The 17,681-nt window shown below is 49.2% G+C and overlaps 1 protein-coding gene across 3 annotated transcripts in view; it reads right to left on the bottom strand.

Moving 5' to 3' along the window:
• Window positions 1-16,175, bottom strand: part of Rassf8 (Ras association domain family member 8) — an 83,269-nt gene extending 67,094 nt beyond the window's left edge. The window contains exons 1-2 of one of the 3 annotated variants that reach the window (XM_087657783.1): window positions 15,994-16,175; window positions 12,353-12,540 (exon numbers count right to left, since the gene is read on the bottom strand). The gene's annotated coding sequence lies outside the window, so the exon portion shown is untranslated. 3 annotated transcript variants of the gene reach the window in all.
• Window positions 16,176-17,681: the final 1,506 nt, after the last annotated feature.

Genomic DNA, 17,681 nt, shown 5'->3' with positions numbered 1-17,681 from the left:
TCAGCATGAAAGGCCCTGTTGTGCCAGACAGCAGGAGTGGCCCTGGACACATCTCTCTGCTTCTCCTCATAATCCAGACTGATTCCCTCACACCAGTCTTTCCCACTGGGTTCTCAGCTAAGATTCTGTAGCTTAAAAAATGTCCCAAGCCTAGAGAGCTTGTAGAGCTGTGAAAGTCTAACACCGAGGGCCCGGCCACCCTGGCATAGTCTCTCAACTCCATGCTCTTCCTTTTATTTAACCTAAAGACCAACAGCACAATAAAAACCCCAACATCCTTTGTTTTGTGGAATTCATACTAAAATGTAAACGTGGTTATGACTTGCTTGCCTTTACAGACCCGGTGACAGATCTTACACACAAAGAAGCAGGGTGCTCTGGGAGAGGAATCACTCAGAAGGAACCCTGAGATCTGGGGCTGCTTCCCTCACAGGACGCACAAGGGGTATGAGGGGCAGGCTCCACTCCCGCACCTCAGCCACAGCATCTACTTTTTAAACTAAACGTTTTGCTAACTGAGGCAGTGGTCGAGCTGCTGCCGTACTTTTGCCTGTGAGGAGCCTTGATGTCCTGCTCTGGAGAGAACTTGCAATCACAGGTGTCGCCATGCAATGGTCCAGCTAGCCAAGCCACATACTCGTCTGCAGTCAGAACCTTGTTAACAGGAACCTGCTGGAACCTGCTGGGCACTTCCTATTTGCTTCAGAAAACAGGATGAAAATACGAAATACCTAAGGTTGAAATTCCAGATTTCATAACTAAACTTCCTAACGTATCACCTTGCTTTTACTTCTGTGAACCTTAGCTGGAGTCATCTTTTCCAAGAGAATTTTTTTTTCCGGAGCTGGGGACCGAACCCAGGGCCTTGCACTTGCTAGGCAAGCGCTCTACCACTGAGCTAAATCCCCAACCCCCCAAGAGAACTTTCTTAATCCCTCTGTCTGTCTTCCAGTGAAAACAAACACTGTCTACCATCCTGCCCTTTTGCTCCTGACTCCCAGCACAGTTAACTAAGACATCCTACCTACTGTTGACTGCTCTCCTGGATGGTCTAGGCCCAGCACTCACATGGTAACTGGGACGCCAGGCGCCCCGCTCTGTACAAAACAGAAGCCGCAGCAGGAGCGCTGTTTAAAAATCGATGGTGGTGAGCTGCCCTTGACTTAGGATCCTGGCTCTGCCCCACCTCTGCCTGCCTCTCCGGGCTCAGACACAGATTGTGGATCTGGTTTTACAGAAGTTGTTGGGATTTAATATAGATACTTAGCACCTGGCAGCCCACTCATAAGTTATCATAACACAATGACCATTTATTGAAAAAGTATCAGGGGCTAGAGAGAGGACTCAGGGGTTAACACTTAGAGCTCAATCGTAACTGTCAGAGGTCAGACCCAAGCACCAACGCTGAGTGACTCACAAACCACAAACGCCTCCAACTCCAGCTCACACGCACACACACATACAAACATGCACACATAATACACATTGCACACACAAACATGCACACACATGTGCAGACACAAGCATGCACACACATGGACACGCAAGTGTGCATACACATAAAAACATGCACACACACACTCATAAATAAAAATATTTTAAAATAAAAACATCTCTATTACTTGAACTCTTCAGTTTTTCTGGGAAGTATCAATTTGCTCATCATCAAAGCTTCTAGCCTTTATGTTAGGTGATTTCCTCTGTGACACTATGGCCATCTTTGTGTTGAGACCCTTCTCCCTGTTTCTAGGGAGCCATGGGTTCTCATTCTGTTTTTCTTCTAGTCGAGCCAAATGCTAGAGCTCCCAATGTTGGAGTCTCACCCACGTGCTGCAGGACAAGCTCACTGGTCCTCAACTGCCACATGAGGAGGTCGGCCAACAGCTAATGCTGCATACAAGCCTGGAAGGGTGGCTGGGCATCTGTACTGCTGGCCAAACATACAGTCTTTATTTCTGACCACTGTCTAGGGAATCCATCCAGACTGAGACTAACACCTTCCTTCCCTCTGTCAGCTAAACAGTATGGTACTGACCGAAGTCTTTCTCTCTCCAGCTCTGGGGTTCCCTTAGGTATAAAAGCCTTCCTTACACTGGGCAGTGGTGGTACACACCCTTAATCCCAGCACTCAGCAGGCAGAGGCAGGCAGATCTCTGAGAGTGCGAGGCCAGCCTGGTCTACAAAGCAAGTTCCAGGACATGCAGAGCTACACGGAGAAACCCTGTATTGGAAAACACAATCCTTCCTTCTAGCCCCAGAAAGATACACATTGTTTACTGTACCTATGTCTCCCAGAATGAAGGGAGTTGGGACCTATCAACAGTGTCGCCAAAGAGTCAAGTACTTTGGACTTTAGATAGTGACACTTGTCACGAATTCCAGGTCTTGAAGAGGCCAGTGGTCCTGCCTTTAAAGTCAATACAGGCTCTAGCTGGTTTCTAGACAATCTGTGAAGAACCAACTGTGTAATTTCTGAAAAGAGCGGGGAAATGTGTTTGTAAGGAAGGGTCTCAGTCTTTTGTCACATACATATTTTAATTTGTACATTTAATTGGCAAGTCACACCACCAATTAAATTCACTTAAACAACACACCTAATTTGCTAGCTAACATTCAGTGGAACAGATTCTGTAAGATAAAAAGGTCACCAATATGAACTGCAGTTATCCTGGGTTATTTTCCCAGAAAATGAAATTAAATGATTAGGTGGAGGAGAGAGATTTCTAAGAGCTCAGGCTTTCCAGCACAGAGGAAAGGCAGAAGACACAATGCTCACGGGCAAGCCCCACAGAGCTAGGCAGCTGCCGTCTGCACAACTGGCATGGTGACCACAACTGCAGCCCTGTCAAAGCACTCAAGCAAGGTCCACCACACACACGTCTCACACCAAGGCTGCTGTGCTTGATCACTAGGAACTGAGAATCGCTCATGAGAAAGGCTCTGAGGAGCTCAGATGAACCCTGATCAAGCAGGCCAGAAAAGAAGGTCTCTCAACATTCACTGCTGCTGACCGTGTGTGGCCTGCTCGCCTCAGCTTTGAGCTACTTGTATAAACCGGCAGAATGGATTATTATAAACCAGCAGACTGGATCACTGCCTATGAAAATTAAGAACCAAGTTAGGTGCAGACGCAAAGGAGGCAAAAGAGCTACTGCTCTGAAGAGCCCACGTGAGGAAAACCTGCTCAGGAGGAGCAACAGGCAGGGGACAGGTCAGCCGTCTGCAAATCACAGCTCTTTTGGGCTTTGCTGCAAAGCCAGGGGTCTTCCAGGTATGCACTGTCAGAGGGAGGGACAGCCACCTAGCTTGTGCCACCACAGCAGGTGGGAAGGAATGGAGACAGAATGAGCCACGCCCCTCAGGGCACCTGGTCACATTATCATCCCAACTCTGTGACTCTACTTACTATGCTATCTCTCAAAGATTCTCACATCCAGTTTGTGTCCATTTGATTCTTAACTGCCCTGGTCAATAATCAATCAGACCTGGCACTCAGAGTTAGGGAAATTTAAGTTCAGAAAGTGGAAGTGACAGAAAAACTATCAGTGATGAGCACTCCGAGTGAGATTAGAGGCAGGTTACAGCTGGACCCAGCCTGTTCCATGTCCTCAAAGATGAGACAGGAGGCAGGGTGTGTCCTGGACCAGCCTCCACCATGTGCTGAGGCTGTAGTGTCTTTCTCCAGCTTCTCACCACACCTGCACCACTCCCTGACATCCTGCTCCTCCTCTCACTCTGGTCTTTGCTGTGTGCTGTCTTCTAAGACACTGCTCCTTAATTCTGTAAGTGATGCACACTTACTATTATTTCTTATGCTTTATGGAGCTGAATTGGGGCCTTGCACACAACACCTGAACCAGTGTTCTACCACTGGGCTGCACACCCACCCCAAGCCTTCTTTCTTGGGCAGGGTCTTTGTCGCCCAGGCTGGACAAGAACACACTGTAGAGTCCAGGTTGGCAAGCACAGAGAAGGGCTTAGCCTCCTGAGTGATGGGATTGCTGGTGTATACACACACCCAGGTCAGTCTAGGAGTTTTTGTTTAAAGTTTAGCTTTTGCTAAATGACAAACTGTCTAAGATGCAGAGGGTCCTCTCTTGATCCGCCAACTACACACAGAGCTTCCTCGCTATCCCTGCATGCCGTCATGTCGGCTGAGTGAACACAAACAGGGTAAGCTCTGATGCACTGAAACACTGGGCCACACCCCAAGGCCAAGTTAACTCTAACCCCATCCCAACACTCGGGGTACAGTCTGAATAAGCAGGAATTTCATAAATAAGTTTGCCAGCACTCAAAGGTAAACGAAGTGTAGAAGGCTGTCCTGTACTCCAGGGCTGGAAGTTTACACCTTGGCCTGTGCCTGCCACTCTTCCCAGCTCCAAGGTGCAAGGAACCAGAGAGCAGCACAGACACCTGCAGTTTCCAGAGACTGTGATCTCTGAATACTGTACCTCCAGCCTGCAGGTCTACTTGGATGAACTCCTCCCAGACTTCTCCCATCAGGCCTTGCTTCAGTAGATTTTCCTTTTAAACTCCAGGGAACTCTGGATGTTCCCCAGGCTAACTTATCTTTCCAGAAGCATTTGTATGGCTCCATGATCCTAGAATTGCTGAGACGCCCGGTCCTTCCTCCTAAACAGAGCCCATGGGATTGGAGATGGGTCTTCACAGCAGTCAGAGATGTGGTGAGTGGAGCTATGGTGAGGCACAGCACTGCCCAATCCGCCAACTCCAAGGGTAGCCTTAAGAGCCTGCCCCTTGGGCAGAGGCAGCCAGGGTATGAAGCAGGCCGGGAGGGAGAGCAGTTGTGACTTCTACATACATGGACTTCCCACTAAGGAAGGAAGGGTGGCTTTAGAATTAATGTGAGCTTCAGGGAGTGTTTTGTGTCCCCCATTCAGGCGCTGACCTTAGAAAGTGTAACTATAGGTGAGTGGAGCAATTCCCTGTCTTTATGGACTACATTTAAACTTCAGGCCTCTCTTAGGAAAACGCTGAATTCACAGAAGACATTACAAATCACTACAGCCTACCTCAGCCTCCATCAGGCTTCCCTCACACAGGCACTTGCTCTGTGGCAGCCACACTCACAGCAGCAGTTCCTCCCTCCCTCTTCTTCCTGCTGTGCCATCAGGGGAACAGTGAATCAGACGGATGGCACCGCGTACTGATGAATCAGACGGATGGCACCGCGTACTGACCTCGACGCTCAGCACAGCACGGGGGTTTCCCTGCCTCCGATTTCCCTGACCCCCAAGCTTGCTGACCACTCAGGGACTGCCTGTCCCAAATTTTTGGTTTCACTCACATGCAGAGCTTGAAATCACATGGTTTCCATTTCAGATGATGCCTTTCCTCGCCTTCATCCAGAGGAGAAGCTGAGCTGATGGAACACAAGCTCTGTTTAGCCCCCAAGGCTCCTCTGGGAAGACACTAAAGGCTGCTGGCTCATAAACAACAGAAAGTTTACTATTCCTGTGATTCTAGAGGTATGCCTGGAGGTCAGACAGGAACCCACGTCTGGCTCTCAGGGATCCTCCTTGCCATGTCCTCACACTGTGGAGGAATAGAGAACTAGATTCCTGTCTTGTAGTCAGATAGCTCCCCATAAGAGCATAAGAAGTTGCCTTCACAGCTTCATCATCTTCCAGACTTAGCCTCCTTATACACACCATCCTTGGGTGTGTGTGTGTGTGTGTGTGTGTGTGTGTGTGTGTGTGTGTGTGTGTGTTGTCAACGAAGACTCTAAGGAGGACTGTGAACCGTTCAAGTCCTAGCAGGTCAACCCTCCCCTCCAGCAGCCACACTGAGGAACACTGATTTTCCAATGAAGTTCAGGCCTCACAGAGAACATTTTAATTCAGACTCACTAACTGAAATTAACCCTCAGTCAGTTTACTTGGACGATAACATTGTATTTAACTGGCCCAGGAATAAACGAATCTGGGGATCAAAGGGTCAGGCCCATGGCAGACTAAACCAACCAGACAGAATCTTGCCCTCTGACCCTGGCAGGCATGTGCCACTGGCACATCTGTTTTGGCCCCAACTGTTTGCTCAGTGCCCTTTCCTATGTCCCATGGTCTAGTCTAACTGGCAGGCGACTTCCAAGCATGTATAGACTTGCCTTTGCCTCTTCTGAGCCAGGAATACAATGGGGTGGTAGAGAACAAGTTTATCATTAAGGAGACCCTAGGTTTAATCCCAAGCACATAAAAATAAACACAACCAAACAACCAGTCAATGAAACAGCCCCACAGATAGTATCTCTCTTTACTTATAAAATATACATTCACAACAGAAAACAAGCAATAAAGAAACAGGACTCAAAGTCCCAGTAATGTGACTGTGTAGTCTATACTCACACCCGAGCGTGTCATATGACCCTGAGTGACTGATCAGGCACTAAGGAGTGCAGGTAAGATTTTGAGAAGGGAAAAAAAAAACCATGGACACCTTAGAAGCTGAAACCTGGGGTCATGCGATGCTGAGGGATCCGGCACCTGCTACGCATTCTGCTTGAGACAGACAAGACTGACTTCATTCAACAGACACTACACCAAGAATCCAAGGAAAGCCAGTTGCCAGCTACATGCATATCCAGTAGATATCCAACATGGCAGATGATGCTTTCTAGAAGCCCCAAGATGTACTTGCAGGGAAGACAGCATGAAACAGACTGGGAAGCCTCACTCCCAAGCTTTCCCATGTCAGCTGCAGACAGGAATAGATGCTACTCTGGGAACATGGAAACTCCCCTGTGTGGGTGCTTGCACACTGACTAGTCTATGTCTGCTGCCTTTAAAACATGGTTTTGAAGTGTTTTACAAATACTGTTAATCCATCATCTCTGACCATGCGACTGCAGGGGGGGCGGGGAGGAGAGAGAGAGAGGGAGAGAGAGAGAGAGAGAGAGAGGAGGGGTGGGGGGAGACTGACCTAACAAAAGCAGCTGAGCAGTGAAAGTTACTTTTGTTTTCTGATCCTCTCACCTAGAAGGGCTTGACCTTTCCGGGGTCAGTGATGAAGTCCAAACAGTAATGGTGGACCACGGGACAAAGGGAGACTCAGAAATTCTTTCTTTTGGAATCTGAGGGACCATGAGCACTGCCAAACTCGGAAGTGTGGCCCATGTGAGTTCAGGGGACCAGGAAACTGCCTGGGAACAGAAAGGCTGGCCACAGGTGAAGGCACCAAAGCTCCTGAAGCACAGCCAGGACTGGACCTGGACATCAGGGGCCACTTAGGGTCCACGAGGCCACAAAAGTGTTATGAAGAAGCCTCTGGTCTCGAGAGACTTTCATGCAGATGAAGCTGCTCCACTTTTGAACAGGATGCCCCACAGAACAGACACAGCAAGGGCATCACTGACTATGAGGCTTCAAAGAGCCTACTTACCCTCCTGGAACTGCAACAGGGGACTTCGTTGGGCAAGCGAGCTCCCAGCCTGCTTAGAGTCACTTTGAACTCACAACAAATAAGCCAAGAAGAGCCCCTCAGAAGCTCACCTGTTTGAAGTCGAGTCTCCGAAATTACCACACAAAGCAATTCGAGAAGTAGTCACACCTGTGGCATGGAAAAAAGACCAGCTCCCAGGGAACCGAGAACCCCTCGAGGGACAAGCACAGCCAGGCTGGGTTTAAGGCTATTACCTGGAAGAGGGGCAGAACCTTTTATTCGCATGAGCGAACAGTAAGTCTCATTAGGCATCACTGCGAGACGCGTTCATTTGGTCCTGCTCCAGCTGTTAGGCACACAGGATGGATGAGGTGTGGGAGGACAGATGGAGCAGGCAGGCAGGACAGTCGCCTGCCCATGCTAAGGCAGGAGACCAGAGCCTAGCCTGAGAGCAAGACCAGAATAAGGTGACAACCTATAGAAGTGATCCTTGAAAGTTCTGACTGGAGTCAGCAGGTGAGGAGTTGCTCACTTCGCAGTACCCAGAGGTCCTTGCTTTCCTTACCAGTCAGGCTCCTTGCACTGTCTGTCTCAGCTGAAGGACTGTGTGAGGAGCAAGGGGACAGCACTGTACATCACTTGGCACCAGTCAGAAATGTGTGCAGGGTGATGGCAGATAAGGAGACCAGGTAAGTGGCCACTGTCTGTGTAAGAGACTTATGATAAAGTCGGGCCACGGGGGAAGGGGAAGGACACTAATGCTGTGCATAAGGCAGACAGAGTGAGGTGGCAGAGGCAAGGAAGCATGAACGTGATGCACTGTGCGCGTGGACCCAGGTAGGAACTGAGGAAGAAGTGGCCACACCGATCCTGAAGAGCGGCCATGTGGCTAGGCGGGTGGGATCTGGAACTCTGACTGGAGAGTTCTGCAGGAACAGATGGAGAACAGCCAGGTTGGAATGTTGAGCAAAAGCAATGCAGTGCAGAGACCGTCCTCTTAACCAGGTAAGTTCTGCACTTCTCAGGCATGCAAAACCTAAGAGCAGCCTCAGGAGCTCATCCTGACAGCAACTCAGAGAGCCCAAGGGCTGCCCACTGCCCACAGAGACCAGAGGCTAAAACATTCAGAAGCACATAGAAAGACTCCTTCTGTCACTACCCAGATCCCCCACTTGTCCACAAAGCAGCTCTCTGTGTTTTCTCTGCTGCATCTCCACCATGGCAGGTGCTTGGTTTGTTTTGATAACAAGGAAATACAGAAGGCTGGCAGCTATGACAATGATCTGATGCCTGTTGGTTAAGAAAAGGACCAGGCTAGCCCAGCTAGGATACCAGGCTGGCCTCAAACTCAGACATCCACCTGCCTCTGCACCACGGCTAAGAGGAGCTATTGTAAGGCAGAAGACAGGTCAGACTGAGAATGTTGCCAAAAGTTGGCCGCATTTGGGCTGACAAAGCCCCCATGGGTCTGGGTGCCCAGTTGTATGTGATTCTCAAGTCCCTACTGGAGCTAAACTGGGTCCTCTGGGGGCCATGGAGTGCTTAACAGCTGAACCATCTCTCTAGCCCTGTCCTGGGCTTCCAGGTAAAGTGGACTCTTTCTCTAACACCTGCCTTGAGCTCAGTAAAATACAACAGAGGAAAGGAAAGAGAAAAGTAGAAAAAAACGAAAAAAACGAAGACAATGATTTAGGATGGCAACAGAGCGGTGTGGACTCTGATAAGAAATAACAGGTCTGTGACCTGCTCCTCATTGTAACAACAGCTTCTTGCCTCACAACAACTCAAAAATAAAATAAAGGAAGCTTTGAGAAGGGAAGGTTTCTGTAGGTCACAGTAAAGAGACCAAAAGTGTCATTAAACGTGCCCCAAACACATAATCAAGAACTGGATTCAACTTCCATTCAGCTATGAATAGCCACTGACTAACAGACAACCGACTTTAGAGATGGGGCACGGGAGGATTCATCAGACAAAAGCACTCTGTTATAATAAACGACATGAGAACAACTGAATTTCTATATGTAGAAGATGACCCTAGACCCATAATGCACACTGTGTAAAAATTAACTTGAAATAGATCATAGGTCTAAAACCTGGTGTATAAAGCTTTTGGAAGAAAACATAGGAAAATATAGTTAAGACTTTGGGTTAACAAAGATGTCTTGAGTACCACATTATAGAACTACCACCAATAAAAGAAAAACCCATCAGAGAGATTTCACTGAAATATAAAACTCTCTCTCGTAGAAAGTCCCACACGGAGTCAATGGCAGGTGTCAGACTGAGACACTTTGGCAGAGAATCTATTTGATGAGTAACTGTACCCAAGTACACAGAACCTCTCAAAATGTAATCTTAAAACCCAGTTAAGAACGCGAACAGGGTTGGATAGACGGCTCAGCAGTTAAGAATACTTGCTACTCTTACAAAAAAGACCACGGTTCAATTCCCAGCACCCATACAGTGGCTCAAAACCATCTGTAACTCCAGTCTTGGGGATCCAATACCTTCCTCTGACCTCAGAGGACACACGAGCCAGCAAAATGCCCACACACATAAAATAAAATAAAAGTGGACTTAGAGACGCTCAACATCAATCATTAGACAAGGCCAATGAAACGCACCAGTGGACACACCTGAACACTTAACAAAAAGAAACTGATTATACCAAGTGCAGCAAGCAAGACATGAGTGTGTTCACACACGGAGAAGGTGCAGTTGTGGTGCACACTTGCTTATAAATACCCTCCCCGACCCCCTCTCCCAGCTCTAGAGGTCAGTTCAAGGCCAGCCAAACACTGCAAAGCAGAAACAAAACAAATGTAAAATGGTAGAGTATACTTAGAAAACATTCTGGCATTTTCTTTAAAAGCTAAGCTCACAACCAAAGGCAATGGCTCAGAAGTCTAACCACAGGCAAGCGAGTGGAGATACAGTGGGACAGCAGGCCTGCATCTGAACTCACAAGCAATGGAGGGTGATCTTGAATTTCTAATCATCCTGCCTATACAGTGCTGGAGACTGAGCCAGGGTTTTGTTCATGAGGGCAAGAAGCAGTCCACCAACTGAGCTACCCCCCAGCCCCACTGCTACAAATACCAACAGAGTCAGACATTACATTAATGACTCCACTCAGCTCAAACTCTAGAAGAGGCAGGCAGCTACAGGGACAGAGGGCAGAGTGGAGTTTTTGAAGGAGGGGAAGCTGGGACATCGTCACTGTCAGAGAGAGACACTGGGGAGGAGGACAGATAGGCCTGTTGTGCTGGCGGTGGCAAGGGCTTCACAGACCTACACCAAAGCTTGTAAAACTGCAGTCAGGCACGCGCAGCCTAGCGCATGACAATTTTCATCTGAGCAAGCTGGCAAAACAGCTCAGCGAGCCCAGCTCACTACCAAGTCTGAGGACCTACTCAGGAGGGGAACAGGGGCTCCTACAAACTGTCCTCAGACTCAGACATTTACACAAAGCAAATAAACAAATAATACAGCGACATATTTAAAATGAGCAAATAAGTTAAGAAAAGTTATTGTACACATAAAAATAAGGAAGCTAAGATACAATAAGCTATTTTGTATTTGACAGATTCTAATACATCCAGTAATACAATCTCTTGCCTAAATGGCTAAGCTTTAACTAAGAGTCCGACACCACTATGCCTAACCTATTCGCCAATGGCATTTCCATAGCAGAGCTGCATATGTTAAAAATCCATTCAACTCTATTAAAGAAAAATAACAAGAAATTCTTACTCTACTTTTCTGACTATCTATCCAATAAAGGAAGTCTAATTTTTTACAATATATACTTATATTTGAAAGGATCATTTTATTTTGACTAGTTTTCCAATAATAAAACTACTATACTTAATGATAAATTTGATTTAGCACTCAGAAGCCAATGATAATCAAGCAGAAAGACAATGTAAACATCTATTTGAATAAAATATGGAAGAGAGTGGCTACAACTTCCTTCTTGTTATAACCTGTATCTACATCTACATCTACATTTTTCCCCTAAAACAGAGTAAAATCTGAGTGCTTAGTGAAGTGAACTACAATGCATAAACCTGGACAGCTCTAAAATTAATTATTTTGAGCATGATGATAAAACCTGAATGTATAAAACATACAAACAACTAAAACCAACCTCCATCTGACATTAGGACCGGGAAATGAATGGTATTGGTGCCGAGACACTCCAGGCAACTGTCCAAGTCTAGGTAGCCAGTAGGCACATAAACCCAAGACACCAAAACATCACAAGGGTGCCCAACCACAATAATGTCTACAGCGGTGACACAAATGTCCCGGGGCACAGAGGTCCTGCACAAAGCAGGTCACATGCCAGACCCCCTCCAAAACCACTCCCATTCTCTCACACAGATGAATCTGAGTCTCCACGTAAAACACGAGGTCCTCCAGAAGGCACAGCTCCGTCTTCAGTGGGATGAAGCGAAAGGAAGGGGACTAGTTTCTCTGACTAAAACGAAGGCATGAAGACCTATCGCCTTCTCCTCACTATGTCTAGCATGGGATCGGGCATGCTGTGGGAGCTCAAAGGTGTCTGTAATCATTCTTGTTCACCATCCAGCACAGAGGGGACCGAGAGGCTGTGTGCAGAGGACTCCCTTCTGAGGACAGCAATAGATCCAAAGTCCTTGGTGCATTCCCTGACCAACAAGAAAGAAGCTGGGTCACGTGTGCTCTAAGGGTGAGTAGTAACTGAAGGAAACACAGTCAGGAGACAGCAGAAGTATTGTAAGACAGGCACCTGCAGCATGAGCAGCAGAGGCATCGCTGAGCTGCAGGCCACTGAGTCAGGATTTTATGCGGGGCAACCACAGGACAGAAAACCAACAGCGCTTTAAGCTTCCTTGGCTATGGACGGTCATGCCTACTTTAACTTAAAAACGGTTTTAGTGAGAAAGGAAAAGAACTTCCCCACCTCTAGGTGGCTCCTGTTGCTCCTCTCCACTGGGCTCAGATGGCATCTGGTGATGAATATCACACTCTGCCAGGACACGTGGGCATCCTTAGACCTTGCCCTCCTCTGCCTGCGGCAGTTTCCCCAACCTCCGTGGACATCTGGCACTGGGCAGTCACATCATCTGTCTGGCCCACAACTGTGTCACACTGTAAAACATCAGGCACAGCAGAATTCACATTTCCATTCTGTAACCCTGCGCTAATAAAACAGTTGTTTCAATGCTGAAGCTAGAAAAGTGGAATGTGCAACACTAATTAAAAGGTGTCTAATTAGCATGCATTTTCTACAAACCACAGACGGATTGTTTTTACCTGATGCTAAAAGTTTGTTCCAGATCACTCACAAAACTGGAACACAGAAAGGCTAGTTTGGCTTTTCTGACACAAGTATCACAGAGATGAGGACTATTAAGAAAGACGTAAATGCCTTGTGGGTGTGCTGGTGCCCGAGTGCTTCAATCCCAGCATCCAGTAGATCTCTGAGAGTTTGAGGACAGCCTGGTCTATACGGTGAGACCGTTTCAAACAAAGGCATACATGAGAAATGGACACTGTACCACTTTATCCCCTGAGCACCGCTGTGCATACCAGGGACTGGAGAGTAAAGCAGGCACTATCTATTGCTCATGGGGGGGTGAACAATAAAATATAGTACAATTATAAATTGTGGCAAATTAAGGATGATTGTCCTTATGGAAGAAATAAGTTGGGTCTAACAGACGTGAAAACGGTGACCTTCTCAGAGAAGACTTCCATGAGAAAGAATTCTGCAGCTAGTACTCACAGATGAGAGGTTACTCAGCAGCTGGGATAAGGGCCCTGGGGCCAGTCTGCTGGAGAACTGGTCTATATGCTGGGGGATGTGGGTGAGGGGCTGGGGCCTTAAGGAACAGGACAGGAAGGCCTGCTGGAGATTCTGTACCTTACTCCAAGGATTCTTGGGAATCTAGAAGGCCCGTAGAAAAATTGACTTTCTTTTTCAGGCTATCAGCAAGAAAACAAACAGGAAGGGGCAAAGGAGACCAGGGGACTTAAGAGAGGTCAGAGTAGCTTGAACTAACCAACACGACGGCAGAGACTGAAAATCAGACAAGTTTCTGAGATATTTTGTGGTCAACTGTTTTGGAGGGCTGATGGACAGAATGCAATGAGCAAGACACCTTGCTGGGATAGAGGAGTTCAGAACAGGAAAGGGAGAGTTTGCCAGTCTGGACAGCACAGACTAAGTGTGGAGAAGAAATGGGAGCTGCTGCCATTGTAGACAAAGAGGGGCCAGGCACATCTTAGGTGCCTGTCCGTCATGGCTTTCCAGCTAACAGTAGTATCCCCATTTTAAAGGCAGTGAATTTAGATCAGAGCTAGATAAACAGGGGACCATTCTTAGCTCCCTGGATGCTGACAAGCCTGGCTAGCTGCTACAAGCCCTCCCTCCCAAGTCTGTAGAACACCAGGAACTATGTCTACACTAGAACATTTAGGACTGGAACAAAGTAACATTCAAGAAGAGCGAGTAGTTGATACATGACTTAACTTGAATCCTGTATTTACGATTTCTAATGTTTCCTATCCACATCTCAACCCCATTCTACCTCCAACTAGAATAAACTTTGCCAAGTTTTGAACATTTGAAATTTTTCTGGGGCCTCAACATTTTATAAATGGACAAAGCCACTCTGCTAAAATTAACCTCAACAGAAAGAGCAATGATACCGTGTGGTGAACAATAGTTTTACTCCCAAATTATATGAGACAACAGAAGGACCAATAAGAAATAGGAAACCTTTTCTTAAGAAATTAACTATTTCTCAGAATGCAAGGCACTCAGGTCACTCACTAACACATGCCACTGAATACAAAGGCTACAGAAGTGAACACTGAGGAGTACAATTTTAAAAGTCATAAGCTTAATAACTGTAAAGACAAAAATGGGGGGGGGGGAATGACACAACAACCCTGTAGGATGCTAAATCTTCGATTTCCAAACAGCTCTAAAAAAAAAAAATACCGAATTCAGGAAGTGTGACCCCAGGAATGGCATGGGAACCTTTGGAACTGTGTTTCTCTACAGGACACTGATACTAACCTAAAACCCTTACTATCTGCACAGTCAGTCCCGTGACTCCCTCTAGGGGCTCTCTACTGTCCCCCAAAGCTCCTGTAGCCCAGAAACAGAGCTCGATCACATACAAAGATCTCAGTCCTGCATGGCCAATTGAGTCCAGTACGGAAAGTACCATCTTGAGGCTCTTAAAGGGAGGGATGAATGATTGGGAGATTTTTTGAAAAGATTTAATTAGCTACACTGCAAATTACGCTGTGTTGAATCTGCTCCTTCAGTAGAAGAATCGTCAAGCCGTGCCCAATCTTCTTAAGTGGCGTATTGGGCATGTGTAATTTTGAGGTTTGGGGGAAGTTCCCCATGGAAATATATAAGGATCACAAGAACCATTAACATGACCACGGGAGGATAAAGCACAAACCACTTCCCAAACTGATAGCGCAGTTGTCCGGAGCCCTGATTCCTGTGTTTATCTGCACCTCCCCCTGCAATGGGCTGACATTCCGGACTGCCTCAAGCAAAGAACAGGTTTTTGGGTTTAAAAAAAACAAAGCAGGAAAGGTGCCGGTTTTCAGTGCCTCCATGCTACCGTCACAACCCCTGGCAACCGCGAATTAAAGAGTTCTAAAGAAGAAAGAAAAACTATCTACACCCCCGCCACCCCCCCCCACACACACATTCATCCCAAAACTGGGCAGAAACGCAGAGATCACTACATATTTAAGATACTTCCCTGGGACAAAACATATTTCATGAAAAATGGCTGAGTCCCAATCTCCAGTTAGATAGTTCGTCCCTGCTGTCAGCGGGTCGGAGGGATTTTTTTTTTAATTTTCTTTTTTTAATGCAAGGCTTTGATGTGTTGGCAGGGCTGACCTGACAAGCTGGAGTCAGCTAGGAAACGTGTCCTGCATATTTCCTTCTGTGCCTCCAAAGATTAGGACCAGTACTGACTGCAATTAAACCCTACCTAGGATTGAAGGGCTCAAGATGCCATTCGATGCTGGGAAAGTGGTGGTTCCGCAACCCCGGGCAGCTAGGCGATGCTGAGACCCAGCTCAGCCACCCAGCCCCAAGCCAATCTCCGCCGCCCACCGCCGGGCCGCAGCGGCCTCGCACGCCAAACCCTTAAAGTTAAGCCTCCCTGCGATTGCCCTCTGCAAGTTTCCAGGGTGCAGGAAGCAGCCAACTTTGCAAGCCGCCTCTGGGCGACTCGCTTCCCCGCAGGGGCTGGCCACCCGGGAGGCTGGGCGAGGAGGCAGGGCGGCCACGGTTCAGACAAAATGCAGAAGCCTACCAATCGCCACTTTTCCTTTTCCAGAGGGGAAGCTCTCCCTCCGGGCGAGCATCCGATTTCCATCTGGAGAGGGAGAGGGCCGGCCGCACATTCCCCTCGTCCACAAAAGTGGCCTCTAAAGTCTCTCGCCAAGGACACCGGGAAGGAGGCGACCCCGGGCAGGGCCAACTTTCGGGCGGCGGGGCGAGGGCGCCCGGGTGACAGCGGGGCCGCGGGGGGCGCGGGCCGGGAAAGTTGTACTTACTGCGCTCGCAGCCCGTCCTCGCCGACCCGGTGCACCGCCCGCGGCGGAGGCCCGGCCCGGCCGGGCTGAGGCGGCGGCTGAAGCGGCCGCGGCGAGCGGCGGCGGAGGAGGTCGAGCGGCGGGCCGGGGCTGAGGAGGCCGGGCGCAGGGCGGCGCGCGGAGGGCTGAGCCCGCGGAGAGACGCGCGGGGAGGGCGCACGCCGGCCTGGCCGGGCTGGGAGGGCGGTGCGCAGAGGCGCAGAGGAGGAAGGGCGGAGGAGGGAGGGCGGGACCAAGAGGGACGCGGAGCCCCGCACAGGGGCCGGATGAGGGCCGCAAGTGCGAGCCAGCCTGGGAGGCCGCGCCGGGGTGGGGAGGGCGAGGCCTGGGAGGCGTGGTGGGGACCGAGGAGGCGGGGCCGAAGGCCAGGCCGGGAGGGGCGGAGGGCCGAGGAGGCGGGGCGGAGGTCATGGAGGGCGGGGCAGAGGGCCAAGAAGGCGGGACGGAGGAGCATGGAGGGCGGGGCCGAGGGCCACGCTGGGCGGGCCAGTGGCCGAGGGGGCGGGGTCAGGAGGCATGGAGGGCGGGGCAGAGGGCCGAGGAGGCGGGGCCAGAGGCCAGGAGGGCAGGGAGAGGGTGGGTTGTGGTGGGCAAGGTAGGGCAGGGTGGAGAGCCCAAGAGAGCCCGACGGAAGACTGGGGAGGGGGCGGGCCGAGGGCCGGGGAGGAGGGCCGAGAGCCAGAGGCTCCGCCTCTTTTCTGGTCCTGGTTGGGAGGGAGAGGAGCGGTGTTAGGCCCCTCACCAGCTCGGGTTACAGCGGCCCGGCGCCGCCCGCAGACACCGTACCGGAGCGCCACGGTGCGGCCTTCTGGGAGGCGCTGAGCCGGTGGGCCAGAGCCTGGCTGAGGTTACCTTTCCTCCAGTCGCTCACTGGCTTGGGGTCGCTGGGCGAGTGAGACCCAGCAGCTGCCCGCTCTGCGACTGCTGATTGGAAAGGAGAGAGAACCGGCCAGGACTTCACCAAGGACTGGATTGAATGGCTTTTCCCATAAAGTTACTGTGAATAGATGTCCACCACAGCAACCAGCGATGAGGAGAAATAAAAATGAAGTGAATGAATCGAATGTAGCAAAGGTTTTAAAAGAGCCAGGATCACTGGAAAGGCTGAGGCAAGAGGATTGTCACAAGTTCGAGGTCGGTATATGCTACCCTTAGCAACAGGCAATATCAGACCTGCAAAGAGTGAATCATATATTACAGAAGTTAGAAGGATCTGAGAGAAAGAGAGAGTAAGGCAGGAATTTTGCCAGAAGTTCAAAAACAGCCTGGGCTACATACTTTGGTTCCAGGGCAGCCTGGACTACAGAGTGAGACTGTCAGAGAGAGAGAGAGAGAGAGAGAGAGAGAGAGAGAGAGAGAGAGAGAGAGGTGTCTTGGATTCTCCAATTCTCCAAGGCATGGTTTGGATTGCTTCTCCTCTGAGTAGCTATGATTCAGCACCAGCACCCCCTCCTCCCTTAGCAGCAGGCCATGATAGAGACAACAGACAAGAAAAAAAGAGGGGGGGAAAAAAAGACGGCAAATGAATCAGAGGTGAGTAACAAAAGATTAGAAAGAACTGGGCTCAGATTCAAAAAATGCACCCACACACCTTTAAAAATAGCTTTTAATCAGCAAAGGACATCGGAACATTGACCTGGAAGTGCAGA

Source organism: Rattus norvegicus, chromosome 4, assembly GCF_021556685.1.
Source record: "Rattus norvegicus strain SHRSP/BbbUtx chromosome 4, alternate assembly SHRSP_T2T, whole genome shotgun sequence".
Classification (NCBI taxonomy): Eukaryota; Metazoa; Chordata; class Mammalia; order Rodentia; family Muridae; genus Rattus; species Rattus norvegicus.
The sequence above is the reverse complement of the archived record's forward strand: the minus strand, read 5'-3'. Positions and strand labels throughout refer to the sequence as shown.